Below are 13,453 nucleotides of genomic sequence, written 5' to 3'. Positions count from 1 at the left end.
AGGACTGCAACTAACAGAGAAGGTAATTTGCATGCTTAATGAAGTGAAATTCATCTTTCTAGCCTCAGCTCAGTGGGAACTGTAATCAAGCAAGGCAGACAGAAAGGTGAAGGAGACTACACTTCTTCCGTATTCTGAGTCAGCGGGCTTAAGACTGACTGCTAAAATAGAGTATTTCAAGAGGAGTGGTTGGAGGATTTTTAATTATTTATTATTTATTTTTTAAAAATATTTTATTTATTTATTCATGAGAGAGAGAGAGAGAAGCAGAGACACAGGCAGAGGGAGAAGCAGGGTCCACGTAGGGAGCCGGTTGCGAGGCTCTATCCCAGATCCCGGGATCATGCCTGGAGCCAAAGGCAGACGCTCAACCGCTGAGCCACCCAGGTGTCCCAGATTTTTAATTATTTACAATGACTAGAGAATTATGGGTTCTACCCCAAATGTTATATACAGGGAAGAGACTGCCTGTAGCCTACTGAGTGCAAACTTTTTAATAAACTAGTCATAAATGTCCAAGTGTTTTGCACATGTGCAAAACTGAGGTCAAGATTGCCTCTAAATCTGTCCTTTTTCCCATCTTATCTAGATCAGTAGATAGCCCCATTTTTCTTGTTGCTTTGGCCCCAAACCTGAAAATAACCCTTAGTTCATTTCCATTTAAACTCACAGACTTAACAGCAGAATCTGTTGGTTCTACCTTAAAAATACATGGAATGTGAGGACTTCTCCCCACCTCCACTCTGATCACTGTACTACTTTTCACACACATGTAACTGGTGTTTTTTTAAATTCTAGTCCTCCTAACTGGTCTTCCTACTTCTTCTCTTGAGCTCCTGCCCATGTCTTCCCAGTTAATCCTCCACATAGTAGCCTTTGTTATGACATTATGAAGCAGACATAACTCCCTGTTTAAACCCATTAGTGGACCTTCATTATAGGTAGAATAAAATCTACCATTTTTACCAAGGACTATAAGCCTCAAATGTGTGGCCCCTGTTTCTCTGACCTCATCCTATCATCCCTCTTCTTTCTTTTTATCTCTCTAGGCTAGAGTATGCATCCTTACAGCAGACCCTACATCCTTGTTCTTTTGCCTGGAACACTCTTTTTCCTCTCTATATGCCATCTTTCTCTAGTCTCTTCTCTTACTATGCTTATATTTTTTATGGCATTTATCTGAAAGATATATATTCATTTGTTATTTGATTGTTTTTATTTCAAAATATAAACTTCTTGAATGCAGTGGCTTTTCCCCCCCACTATTATATTCTCAGTGTAATACCTGGCCTAGAGGAGGCACCCAATATATTTTTGTTAAATGCATTAGTGTCTTTAAAGATTTAAAATATTGAATGCCTGGGTGGCTCAGTTGCCTTCAGCTCAGGGCGTGATCCTGGGGTCCAGGATCGAGTTCTGCATTGGGTTCCCTGTGAGGAGCCTGCTTCCCGCTCTGCTTATGTCTCTGCCTCTCTGTCTCTCATGAATAAATGAATCTTCTAAAAAATATTTAAAATTTATTATTTTAGTCCTCTTCAGATTGCTGCAGATATATTTCTTTGAGTTGAAATTCTCCAATTTGTTGGGGCTTATGAAGTGTCATGCATGTGGTGCTGGGTTTCCTCATACATTTCATAATTTTTTTTCGTAGTCTCTTATTCCTTGAGAATTATCTTTGTGGATGTTTTATCCTGTGAATATTCTGTGCTGGTTCCCTTCTTGTGGGGAGTTTTGTGGTTGCTATTGCCTTAGCTATCAGGGTACAGCATCACCAAACCAAATTTCAGCTGTTTTGGCTTGGGATTCCTGCAGTACATGGATGGCACACTTCCAGCAGGGCTTTGAGCCCTGAGCAGATGTAGGTCTGGTGTCCTACGTGCAGATGCATGATGAAGTCTGCATGTGACTCCGTTTTCATGGTTATGACAGGTAGGCGAAGATATTTTGGTTCTTTTCCTTGGACAAACAGGAAAGTTTTGCTTCTAGCTTTGCTCAGGGAGTCTCAATTCCAGTTCTCACCATGCTAGGTTCTGAAATCATTCTACCCCCCTGCCCCTCTTTATTTATGCTTAAGTTTAGCTGTGTAGTTTTAATAGTAATAATAAAAAAATATAGCAGCCAAAACCAAGCCAGCCCGAAAGAAGTTAGTGTATTCTTATTTCCTTTAGATACCTGTTTATCTCCTCCTAATCTCTTGAGTCTTGGATTTTAAAATCTCTTTCATCCCACCCTTTCTGGTGTCTCCACTGAAAAGAACACTAAATTCTTCACTTTAAGTTCTGGATTACAGTTTCCATCTGCAAAACCGATAGTGCCTTCTGCTGAACTCAGGTGTTCCCATGCTTGTTCCCAAACATGGACATCTGATGTATCCAGCATCATCCTTGGGTCTACACCATTGGCCCTGTTGACTCAGTATTTTCATCTGGCAGTGAGACTATTTAGTTAGTCAGCCTCCTTGTTCAGGATTCAGAAAGAACGTGTAGAATGTCTATGTTAACAGTTTCAATTCTCCCTCCTCAGATACCAATCTTTGTGTCCTAACATTATTGCAGTTGTTCAGAAGTATTATAAAAATATAATCAGAGGGATCTCTGGGTGGCGCAGCGGTTTGGCGCCTGCCTTTGGCCCAGGGCTCGATCCTCGAGACCCAGGATCAAATCCCACGTCAGGCTCCCGGTGCATGGAGCCTGCTTCTCCCTCTGCCTGTGTCTCTGCCTCTCTCTCTCTCTCTCTCTCTGTGTGACTATCATAAATAAATAAAAATTAAAAAAAATATAATCAGAATGTGTTTAGTTGGAAATAGAGGGGTGTATAAGCAGTCTGTTAGGGTGATCCAGTTGTATACCATATTTTAAAAATTGGGAAATTTTATCTAACATCTGGATTAAGTCAGAAGCTTTGGCAAGTCTAGATCTGCATTCTTGCATGGAGAAATTGGTTAGAATTGAGCAGCAGCTACCCTTTTTAGACTGTACATGATCTTTCCACTGTTCCTAGGTGATGTGCCTTACCTACTCAATTTTTAGTCTTGACAAGAACTTTGGGCTTTAATAGTAATGTAATTTACTTTCAATCTGAGGAACCTCAAGGGATGTTGATATTGCGTAAAAATCATTTGTAACACAAGTATGAGGACCAGATTTAAATTATGGAAAATTAGGACATAGTGTGAAAGGTGGATTCATGAATTCTATGTTAAAGATCATTATTGTCAGTACTTGATCTGGCTTAAATACTGAGTTACTGTTGGTCTGTTTCCTAGGAAATTGAGTTAATAAGTAATGGGAACTCCTACAGTTATGAATTAAAAAGATTATCTGGCAGTTCTAATCTGGATGACTTTGGGTAATGTGAAAACAAAAAAATATGGGAAACATATTTTTTCAATCTTTTGTGCCCTTTAGAAATAGAATATCTGTGCTTGGGAAAAGTCAGTGAATCTCAATCTTTTGTGCCCTTTAGAAATAGAATATCTGTGCCTGGGAAAAGTCTCACATTTGACAGACTGATAAGTAAAGAACTTACTTGAGGTTCTCTGTGAAATCACTAAAAAATAAGCAAAGAGAAATCCATGTAATTTTTCTTAAATAGAAAAAATATAGTATTATCTAATATTTTCTACTGGTGTCTCTGAGGGAAGGACTTGAGTAGACATAAGAAGAAAGCATGCTTTGAGGGAAAGTCTATCTCCATTTAAACATCATTTTGGAATTCCTGTCTGTCTCTCAAAAATTTTGCCTACCTCTGTTATTTATATTTTCAGAGTTTGTTGTTCATGTTGCTACTCAACTCCTTTTCTTTTAATCAGTATTTTCTTAAATTATCTATAATGTAGGGGGGAAGCTGGATAGTAAGAAAGCAAGAGAGCAATGAGAAACTCAAATCACTTTAACAGAATGAAGTCACTTAGACTTTCAAGACCAGAAAACCATGGTGGAGAAACAGATATAATACTTACTTATGGGAGGCAGGGGCACACCTTAAAAAAAAAAAATTAGATATCAGTGAGTAATTGTTTGAAAGGAACAAGTATCCTTCTAGGGAAGCATACTTGTATGGGGGAAGAGGCTTGGTAGTAACACAGCTCTTGGTTCAAATTATGGTTCAGTGAACTGTGTTCTTGGACAAGTATGTGCCCCTGGTTGGTTAGCACTTGCAAAGAAGTCCAAGGTCCAAGAGGTCTTGGATTTACTCCAAGAATCAAATGGGAAATGATGTAGTTAAATCACCTATATAGTTCTTATCACTGAGGAGATGCAAAGTAAACAAATGTTTGAAATTAAATAAATATGTTTACTTCACAGGATAAGCAGAAGGCAAAGGAAGGTGACAGCTATGAATCTCAGGCTATTGCACAGGAGTTAAAAATGAGTAGGGCAGGAACAGGTCCAGAAAAGAATTTAAAAAACAAACAAACTGAACTTACCTCTGGGCATTGAAAGTGGTGGGCCAGCTGAAAGAGAAGTATTTTTGCGAGCCTTTTCTCTCCCACTCTTTTTTTCCTTAGTTTGGAGAGTTCTTTTTCATCAAGTCATTATAACAATAGGGAAAATGTTCCCTTTGGTCTTTATTTAGTTTTAATATAAATTGAAGGATTTTAACTTTTCAAAAAGCATTAGTAACCATGAAATTTGGCCATGGGAAGGCAGGTGGTTAAGGAAACATATACCCATGCCCAGAAATCCCAGGACAGCTGGGGAAAGAAGTTATAGGACCCCACAGTGAAGGGAACATGGAAGGACTTACTGAGGGCAGGTGGAACTGATCCGGCTGAAAAACAGAACAGAGAAAATTATCTCCTTTTCCTTTCTTCTCCATTCATTTTGTTTTTCAATTTGTGAAATATCTTGTAACATGTCATTTTTAACTGCTGGGAAACCCTCCCTTCTGATCTTTATTTTTTATGCAAATCGTGGAATTTGAATTATTTCCATAATTGTTAAAAAGCTAAGAGAATTATTGGTGGTGTGAATACGAGATGTCTAAGAAATAGGAACTTCAAGCCTCTAAAATCCCAAATGGCTAGGGAAATTTTCCTCAGATATCTTGGAATTCAAATGTAGAAAAACAGACTGAGTAGGAAGTCCAAGTGAAAAACTGTTTAAGAAACTTCTGATCCCCCTCTTTCTCTTCCATGGTTTTCCCCTTTTCTGTAGGCAGCCTCTTGTTGGTGGTCTTTGTAACTAAGCAAATCTTTTTTCTCCCTTGTTTATATAAATCAGTAGTGTTAGAACTTTCTAGTACATTATTAATAACCCAGAGGGACTTTGATAATGAAATAGCAAGGGGCCAAGAGGTACCTCAAGCTCTTTGGATACCAACATGGCCAAATAGATACTATTGGACCACACTAAAAACCAATCAGTCCCCATGACAGAGAATGAAATGAACACACAGACTTACTGTTTGTCTGAGGTGTTGATCCTACTGAAAAATAAGCAGAAAGACTTCTTATTGCCCCCTGCTCATTTACTCCCCTATTCATTTTTTTTCTATCGGTAACTTTTCTAGTCACATAACTGCTTGAAAAGTTTTTCCGATCAGGAGTATTTGAACTTTCCAGAAAACTTACAATCAGCTGGTGTGTTCAGGTTGATGGAGAAGCAAAAGTTAAGAAAATAGGAATTGCAAGTTGTTGTACTGGAAGTCAAATTCCAATAGACATTGCTGGACATTGTTAAATGCACAGCAGAGACAAATAAACAACCTACTAATTGCTCATGTAGATAACCCACCTGGAAAACAGATATATTATCTGTATCTTTGTTTTTCCTGTTCATTTTTTCTATTTCTGTATGGAAAGTCCCTGACAATCTTTAAACCATGGAGAAATTTTTTTCTCTGCTCTTTAATTTTTATGTGACTCAGTAAACACTTTAAAACTTATTAATAAGCTAGTGGAATTCTAAGTAATGGAAAAATAAGGGTCAGGGAAATAGGAGCTTTAAGCTATTGCTATCCCAATATGGATGGATAAATTTTTGTTTAAGTGGATCCATTGGACACTGCTGGAGATAATTGAGTTCCATGATGAAGGGAGATAGTCAAACTTACAAGAGGATCTTGTAGCTGAAAAACAAAGAAAGAAATCAGCATGGAAAGGCTGGTGAAAGAGGAATTAGTTTTCTTGGTAGGGAATATAAAAAATGTTCATGGAGGGTGGATCAAACCCTTATAGATATTGTTGTGCACTGTGCTGGAGAACAGTTGCCATCATGCCTTAGGGGATTCTGTCTCCTGCTTGCTCTGAGAGCCTTCAGGAAAGAGAGATGATTTATCTCTTCCCTTTTTGCAGTGAGTGGTAACTGCTTAAAGTCCTATAGGAGATTGCTAATTTAAACTGTGCTGCTTTTACTTTTCTACTCCCTATTCTATTCTGTGCAAACTTTCATTCATTCATACAAATGTTCTCCCCCACCCCTTGTTGACAAGTCACAATAAGCATCAGATAGTTTCCTCTGGTATTTTCATGTAATATTAAGTATTAACCTTAATACTTAATATTAAATAGGGTTATTAAGTAGGGTTTGTATTCCACTTCATTCATTGGGATGGATGCAGTCAGGTAATGGAATAAGCAAGAGACTGAGAAACATGAACATCTATACCCACAGGATAGAAGCAAAGGATTCCAGACCTGGAGGAAGCCAAAGGCAACTACTGTATAAGAACAAGTATGGAACTTACTAGTCGTTTCTGAAGTTTCAGCTGGTGGAGAAATGGTAAAGAAAGAAAAGGGAGAAATCAGGGTGTGTAGAATGAAGAGAACTCAATTCTCCCATGATGGCTTGAGAAGAATAACTACAGAGAAGATGCAGGGAACTCTAAAACCTGCTGGTTGCTCAGTGCAATGTCTTGATTTAGGTCCCATCTTTGTGTTTCACATTCTCAGACCGGCTTCTACTTGCCTGGGGCAGGAGAGTAGCTGTCCTCCTTCCTTTCCAGTCCTTCCAGGGAAATAAATGCTTGAAATTTCTAGAGGTTCATAATATCTTAAGCTTGTACTCCTATGTACTTCTATGTACTTTTGTCATTCTCATTTTCATTTATTTCTTTTCCCTATCTAACCTTTTAGCTAATTTGAAAGTTTTCTTCCCACCTTTAAAAAAATTTTTTTTAGTAGTCCCATTTGGAGCACCCATTTTTGTTAATTAAAAAGAACCAGTACATTTTGCATTTTCTTCAAATCATCTGTAATTTAGGGGAAAGCTAGGAAGGAATACATGTACTATAATTTTCAGTTATACATTACTGTATGTTTTAAGTGTCTACACATAGGGAGAGGGAATTAAGCAGGGGAGAAAAGGGAAATGGAATCCATGTACCCATATGGATTCTCAAGCACATGGTAGCTAATTGGGCACTTTAAGCCAGATGAGACCCTTCCTTTAGCCCCAGTGAGATCCTCTGAGATGAGCAGACTTATGATTTCTCCCTTATAAGAATTATAAGAACTTCCAAGGCTGTACGTCTTGGTGATAATTAAGAGTACCTAAAAAGGAGGCTCCAATTTAGGAAGATAGGGCATAAATGATGGATCATGTTTATTCACAAAGGAAGGTATTTAGAACCAGCATTTAGGGCAGGCACCATCCAATTTTAATGATCATAGTATGATTGTGTGGGAGACTGCCTGCCCTTTCCAGGTTTTGAGTTCCTTTCCCCAAGATATTGTAGAACTGTAAACTCCATGGCACCAGAGATTGACCAAATCTATCTCTTTTCTTCATGACTTTTTATCCCCAAGCCTCAGTTCAGTTCCTGATACAGGAGCTCAGCTAGTTGAAGGAATGTTTGAGTACATCTGATTTGCTTTCTGATAGTATCCTCTTGTTTGGCTTAAACTTTGGAATGCTGTCACTTAATTTGCACTCTCAGAATTTCCAATGGCCTGAGGTTTGTTTTGATACTCTAGAATTTGACACTGGTTTTGCCCTAGCTAATCACAATATGAGCTTACCCTTCACTCTTTCACTTATAGTTTGTAGTTGCCTGATGCACCTGCCAGTTCCTGTAATTGCAGCCCACCTACCATCATATCCTGTTTCCTGAAGCTCTGTGTGTCTGGGTGTGTGTGAGTGTGTTGGGTGTTTGGGGTAAGTGGGCAGGATAAGACATGAGGAAAGAGAAGACTTTGGGAGAGAAAACTGGGGAACTTAGTGTGACTAGATCCTTAGTAGTATTCCCTGATATACTTTACCCAGGAAACTGGGAAGAAAACTGATAAGACCTCAGTCTATTTAAATTTGATTGCTTTTTCCTTCTTTTACATTTATCTTTAAAATTTGCTTTCCTTTTTTTCATTTTCTTTACACTCATTACACTCTGTTGTCTTTGAGTAGGCTCTTTATGAACTACAAAGTACCTCAGAAGCGAAAGCTACCCTTTCTTTCTTTCTCTGTTACCTCAGAAAATTCTACATTATTACAGAAGGCATTATGACCATTACTGGGGACATTTTCTTACTTTTTTCCTAAAAAAAACAAAACACAATCCTGGAGAATTCCCAGCAAATAGGAACTGAGGTGCATGAAAACATGTATAAAACTGTTGTCTTTATAGTAATACATACATTTGGGACAGGGGACAGGCCCTCTATACACTGTAGAAGATCAAAGAACACCAGAGGAAGAAGATAGATGAAGGACTTACCACTGGTCCCAGTATATTGCACTAAAAAATAGAAACAAACATAAATTACTCTGGTTGTTGAACATGATAAACACACAAACCACTGAGGTTTTCCAAAAGAGAGCAGTTAGAGAGCAGTTAGATAGCTTCCCAGAATTACTAAATCCCAATCTTCAGAATTAAATATTTTATTGGACTATATCCTTGCCATAAGATCAGACTGTCCTCCGGGAGACTTGTAATCCTGTTTCAGTTGGAAGACAAACCATTTGATGCTCGCCTTTCACTACTACAGGTGTTTGAAGTGAAATCGTTGTTATATTCCTTTACCTCCGTTTTCCTCATCTTTTTTCTCTTATGTCACTTTTTTTTACTCTCTTGGCCATCCTCCTTTGTCTTCGTTCTTGTTTCTTATGTCCTTCCCCAGATTCTATTTCATCTTTGCTTTGGAACACTTTTTATAATGTATACCGATAGACCACTATAATTATTATTAGAAAAATGTTATGCTGCCTATTATGAATTTGAGTAACATATATACATTGATATATATATACATATATATATATATATATATATATATATATATATATATATATATAAAACTTACCAATAGGTCCTGGAGTTTGCACTAAAAATAAATGAAAATTGGCATGTTAGTATGAGTGTTTGGATGAAGAATAAATTTTTCATTAATTTTATTCTGGGGGTGGGGCTTTAGGAAGTAGAGTAGGGGAGAAGTGATAACAGTAATAAGAACATTAGGGAGAACTAATGCAGGTATGATAACCATACACCAAAAGAGATATTTAGCATATATTGCAATTCAGCCTGAGATGAGGGTCTCTCTAGAATCCTTGTCAACCTAGGAGAGGTTAGAGACATTAAAGGTTGAAGATACTGCTTTTTAAAAAAGGTTTATTTATTGATTTGACAGGAGAGAGAGAGAGAGAGAGACCACAAGCAGGGAGAGTAGCAGAGGGAGAGGGAGAAGCAGACTCCCTGTCCAGCAGGGAGCCTGACATGAGGCTCGATTCCAGGACCAAGGGATCATGATCTGAGCTGAAGGCAGACGTTTAACTGACTGAGCCACCCAGGCACCGCAGATACTGCTTTTTAAAGGGACCATCCTTGTACTAAAATATTTCTGACCAACTAATATGCTTTAGGATAGGCATGAAGGTAGGAGCTAAGGATGCAGTCTTCTCACAGATTCCAGCTTACTGACCACTGCTTTGATCAGCTCGATTGTCTCTGGGCAAAGGGTCAACAAAACCTTCAATTTTTAATGAGAATTTGGCCTTCAGTTGATTTTCCAGTTCTGATTAAACCTGCTTTCTTACTTGGCAACGTTCTTTTTACCAAAGAATGATCCTTGGGGCATCTGGGTCATTCAGTCAGTTAAACATCTGACTTTTTTTTTTTTTTAAGATTTTATTTATTTATTTATGAGTGACACACAGAGAGAGGCAGAGACATAGGCAGAGGGAGAAGCAGGCTCCATGCAGGGAGCCTGATGTGGTACTTGATCCCGGGACTCCAGGATCTCGCCCTGAGCTGAAAGCAAATGCTTAACCGCTAAGCCACCCAGGCGTCCCAGCATCCAACTCTTGATTTCAGCTCTGGTTATGATGTCAGGGTTGTGAGATGGATCCCCAGTTGGGCTCCATGTTCAAAATAGAGTCTGCTTAAGACTTTCTCTCTCTCTCTCTCCTTCTGCCCATCCTCTGCTCTCTCTCTCTCTCTCAAATAAATAAATAAACAAACAAATAAATAAATTTTAAAAATAAAAAGAAGAATGATCCTTGGTTGGTAGAAAGCCATATTTTTGGGCTTCCCTGAATGTAGTGACCATGTATTTGGGCATGTTTCTTATAGGATCCCTGAAGGTTATGTATGTAGAGCTCTTATAGGATATTTTGGCTCCTAAGGCTTCTAAGTTAAGGCAGCTCCTCTATGCAGCCTGTGCAAGGTCAAAGACTAGTTCCTAGGTGGCTCTGTAGATACTTGCATAGACCACTTCTAGGACTACTGCCACAGAAGAGAGATGGTTGCTGGGTAGTACAACCATCTACCCTGGTGGCAAGCTGTGTTTCCTGTCTTAAGTTCCATTGAGTAGCATGGTGAAGGCTGGGATCATCTTGTGAGTCTGCATGGTTAGTTGAATCTAAAAAGACCAGCCTTCCTTCCAGTGGGCATTGCGGGGTCTTTCTTCTTGATAGCTCCTTACTTCATGGCACTCATCAGGGGAAATATCCCAGTTCTAACCCATAAGCCCCAAAACCTTTATCTCTGATTTTTTTTTTTCCTGTGTGAAAAAGCTAGAAGGTGGCTTACCAGTTGTGGATATCTTGGGCCATGAGTTGTAGACAAGCTAGAAATTTAGGTATTTTGTAAAAGTAATTTAATGTTTGCTTTTATTGTATCTATAAAAAAATTGCCCTTGATTCTGGAGTAGAACTCCTAGGACACCTGCCCTTTGGTATAAGCCACTAAATCTTTAGACAGGTAATCATTTCAAATATGATTTTGTTTTGTTTTCCTATACTTTTTACTTTTTCCACTTTTAATATGTGACTCCTATAGCCTTCCTTTTCTTCTCTTTCTCAGCTTTATTTATATTCATTTACTCTTTTTCTTCTCCTGCCTCCAACTCAATCTTTCTCCTTCCAATTTTCTTCCTACTTTTGTTCTTTTTAAACTTCTCTTGATTTTTCTCTTTTCAGCATGTATCTTCATTCTCTATTACTCTTTGTATTACATTTTCTCTCACTTCCTCTCCCCATAAGGCCTTTTTATCCCCAATTTTTAATATTACAAGTTCATTTTTAAAAAAAATATTTTGTTTATTTATTCGTGAGAGACACACAGAGAGAAAGACAGAGGCAGAGACACAGGCAGAGGGAGAAGCAGGCTCCAAGCAGGGAGCCTCATATGGGACTCGATCCCGGGACTCCAGGATCGCACCCTGGGCCGAAGGCAGGAGCTAAACTGCTGAGCCACCCAGGGATCCCCTACAAGTTTATTTTATTCCTAACTAATAACCTATTAGAACACTCAAAATGGTAGTGGAAAGAGCTCAAGAGTCAGCACAACTTCAGTCCTGATTTCATTATTAACTATCCTCCTTCCCTTATTTTTTTAGGAATACCTTCTGAACCTCAATTTTTCATCTCTCAAGATGGGTATAATATCTGTTATCCACCACCATTGAAATGCTGTGAGGCCCAACAAAATAATGCATAGGAGAGTTAGAAAGCCATTATAAGAATCACATGAGGAGTGTTCACTTCAGCAGCACATATACTGAAATTGGAATGATACAGAGAAGACTAACATGGTCCCTGTGCAAGGATGACAACACAAATTCATGAAGGAATTACACAAAGAATGACTAGTTACAGATACAGGACTTGTATTCATTCTGTCAGGTAAATATGGGAAACCTCAAACATATTTCTTTTGGTTTCTAATTTCAAAAATTCCTAATTTTTGTTAAAAATCCTATAATCCAGTGTGTGAAGCTATAGCTATTTGCTCTTAGTTTATAAATATGTAATTATGGACTACTGTGTCTTGGAACCTAACCATTATTTATAATGTTTCTATGGAAAAATGCAATAAGGCAAATTGCTAAAAGTTGGTGAAAATAAAACCTAACTGTCCTGGAGAGAACTTTTCAGAGCAATTAAATAGAAGAAACAGGATTTGTATTATTTTGAACACAGTCTAATAACAAAAAAATATTTGCAGGGAAAGCAAGAAGTTTAGATGCTGTGTACTAAATCTTTATTACATGTTGATGCTAAAGCTAGATTATATAACTTAGAAAATACCATTTCCTAGGGGGTTAAATTATCAATTAGTATTTAAGCTTCATAGTTAATATCTTTTTATTGCAGAACCTGGGTGAATCCAACCTCCAGGAATTCTGAGTGGGATAACGAGGCAGTGGAAACACTTGACCCTGGAGTCTATGGGCGTGAATTATTTGAAATAAAAATCAACTGACATTCTAAACATTGTAAAGGACCAAAATACATTGTAATTGAGAGTTAGGTGACTTACCAATGGTTTTTTGAGATAGCTCTAAAAAAATAAATAAAAGAGAAAAGAAATGAGTAGCTGCTCTCAGACTCTGGAGCCCATAGTTCTCATTTACATGCTTTTCCTGGTAAGAATCTATACCATTAAACTTGGCTCAGCTATAATGGGGTAGTAGCAATGTTCTTTCTTCATGGATGCTAGGACAATCTGATACATATAAGGCCTTCCTTATGTACTGGATCTACTGAGAGACTAAGTAGCAAAGGTAGTAGGTAGAGATCACCCTTTTGGCCCATTTAAACCCCTGTAGAAAATTGGAAAAACCATTCTCCATTTAAACTTAAATTTCTTCCTTTCCCCCATAATTTCACTTCTTTCCATCTCATTCTGTTTTTAAAAGTCCTTTGTGTGATATTGATAAGCCAATGGACACATTCAAGAGTTCATCTTTCACTTTACAATTTGTGTTTGGCAATGGAATGTATATTCACACTATTAATAATGACTTACTGAAATGGTAGGTAGAAGAAAACAAAAAGGCCAAAAAAACGTGGACTCCCAAGCCCCTGAAATCCCAACATGAAATCCAGGGAAGGGTCCCTAAGATACTGCAGGGAGTTAAAATTCTCTACAGTAGAGAATCAGACAGTAAACTTACTGATAGGTCCCGTAGCTCCTGCTGAGAAACAGAGTGAAAGAGAGAGGAAGAGGGGGAGAGATGAAGGGAGAGAGAGATTATTACTATGCTTCATCACTATAAGGGAAATAACCA

The 13,453-nt window shown here is 38.1% G+C and overlaps 1 non-coding gene across 1 annotated transcript; it reads left to right on the top strand.

Moving 5' to 3' along the window:
• The first annotated feature begins 11,916 nt into the window (after nt 1-11,916).
• Nucleotides 11,917-12,025, top strand: LOC121474969. The gene has a single exon (XR_005983593.1). It is a non-coding gene; the product is annotated as a U6 spliceosomal RNA (small nuclear RNA).
• The last annotated feature ends 1,428 nt before the right edge of the window (nt 12,026-13,453 follow it).

Source organism: Vulpes lagopus, chromosome 1, assembly GCF_018345385.1.
Source record: "Vulpes lagopus strain Blue_001 chromosome 1, ASM1834538v1, whole genome shotgun sequence".
In the NCBI taxonomy this organism is placed as follows: domain Eukaryota; kingdom Metazoa; phylum Chordata; class Mammalia; order Carnivora; family Canidae; genus Vulpes; species Vulpes lagopus.
The sequence above is the reverse complement of the archived record's forward strand: the minus strand, read 5'-3'. Positions and strand labels throughout refer to the sequence as shown.